Here is a 2218-nt window from a genome sequence, read left to right on the forward strand (position 1 = left end):
ATTAAAGCGAAGCAATTGTGGCCCCTGATCACTATTGGTTTAGCTCTAGGCCCTTGAGACTCAAAGTAGGTTTGGCATTAGCAATATCAGTATAATCCGGGCATACATTAGACAGGTAGATTCTCTGGCCCCATCCCAGTCCTAACTGAATCATCATCTAGTTTTTAACAAGATGTTTCCTGATTCATACGCACACTAATGTTTGAGAAGTACTAGTCTAGACCAACATGAATGGTTATTTAAACAGTTGATAGAAAAAAGAGATGGTTAAATAAAGGAGGAAATACTATCTGATAAAAGCACTTTTGTCCAAAGATTTGTTGGTGTTGATAAACTTGCTCCTATTCACTTAACCCAGGTTTGAAGTAAAAACTTGATAGGCCCATTCTGAAATGATGTTTACCTGCTCCAGCGTCCTCATGGTTGACTGAGCTCCCACAAATGGTTGCTGACTTTGTTTGTGTCCCCAGGTGAGCAGAAATGAGTGAACAAGCAGAAAAAAGCAGTTCCGTGCGAGAGAGACCTGCACGTCCAAGTTCTCCTGAGAAACCAAGTGAGATGGAACTGAAGCAGATGAAACGGGTGGAGCAGCAGTTAAAACGGTTGTCATTTCAAAATTCCGGGCCTCAGGCAGCCAACTTTAACCCTAAATTAAGGCAGCTGATGAAGGAAGGGCAAATGGCAAGCAAGAATGAGTCTGTTCCTGTAAAACGCAAAGTCAACAAGTATGACCAAAAGGGCAGGCTCACCTTCAATCAGGCTGACCTGTGTGACTGCCTTGATAAAGACTGCCAGGGTTGCTTCTACCCGTGCCCCAAGTGTAACTCCACCAAGTGCGGGCCCACTTGCCGCTGCAACCGCCGCTGGGTCTACCACACCATAGTCGATGAGAATGGGGAGGTCATCAGCAAGATGCCATTCGACCTCTCTGACTAGGAGCAGCCCTCCAGGCTGATGCATTTTCTCTGCTTTGCAGTTATACCAGCCTCTGTCTCCTGGGTGAATTTTAGGACTGGGGGAAAAAAAGTTTTACAAATATAGTTTAGACTAGTTAGTGTTCTCTGAAGCCATAGAACCCTGTGTAATGCACTGTCTTTCTCTAACCTTCCTGCTGTGATGACTCAGATTCCTCCCCTGGTAACCAGCAACTGAATTCCTACTCTGCTCTCGGGTTAAAAATCCCTTTCCTCTTTGCTGGTACCTTAGGAGATGGAGTTTTAGGTTTTTTAGAATTCTGTAGCTGAGAGCTTATCTTGACAAAGAACATACGTTTATAATAGTTACCGTTAGGATCTTACACATTATCAATTCTAAATCAGAATTCTATTTGGATTGACTTGCACTGCATATTCATAGTCTCATGCTTTTAGTGTTACTGTTTTAACAATATTAAAATGAAATTTGTTTTTTTAAAAAAAACATTTACTAGGCCCCATGGCCAACTGTCCCAACATATGAGCACAAAATGAGAGATTCAATTTAAGTGATATCCAAAATGCCAACTGGAAGCAGACTTCAAAGGACGAATTTTAATCTAATTGTTACCTAGAAATGATTTAAAAGCAGTTTTTTAGTGGCTAAGGTTACCAGCCACACAGAACTGGCCAACGTGGTATAAAATTCCTAAGGCCTAAGTTGCATTTGGTCTTAGAGGTATAGGATTTAAGGAAATTCAGCTAGAGTTTCTGCTGACCTCAGTGAAGATACCATCTCAGAAGACTGATGTGAAACATCTGGGCCAGGTTTGGCAGCTATTGTGCAAAACTGTTTCTAGGGAAAATCTCTATGAAACTGTTCACACCCACAGCGTCATCGGGAAAGTTTCTCTTCAGTCATCTTTGATACCAAGTTTTATTCAAATGATCTATCTGTAAGGAGAAAATTGCTTTTTCCACTTTTCCACGTTTATGTCTCATGAACATTTAATTGCTCCTTCTGAAGCTTTGGATTCGGCACAAAGAGTTCAGTCTTTCCACTGAACACAGTTGTGCAGGCCCTGGCCGAGGCTGCAGAAATAATGGGCTAAAAATAGACAGAAGGCTCCTATCTCTATCCCACCAAATGGCTATGTATGTTTACCCACTAGAAAATATTCACCTGAAACCACTTTTGCCTCTGACTAACTCACCCAAAATCTCTGTGTGGCAAATTCATTAATAAAAAGCATTTAATTTTCCTTACTTTGATTTTTTTGTGTGTGAGAAAGTGCGTGTGTTTT

The 2218-nt window shown here is 41.3% G+C and overlaps 1 pseudogene; it reads left to right on the top strand.

The window, feature by feature from the left end:
• Nucleotides 1-480: 480 nt before the first annotated feature.
• Nucleotides 481-936, top strand: LOC138072027 (ARL14 effector protein-like pseudogene; annotated as a pseudogene).
• Nucleotides 937-2218: the final 1282 nt, after the last annotated feature.

Source organism: Capricornis sumatraensis, chromosome X (genome assembly GCF_032405125.1).
Source record: "Capricornis sumatraensis isolate serow.1 chromosome X, serow.2, whole genome shotgun sequence".
Taxonomy (NCBI): domain Eukaryota; kingdom Metazoa; phylum Chordata; class Mammalia; order Artiodactyla; family Bovidae; genus Capricornis; species Capricornis sumatraensis.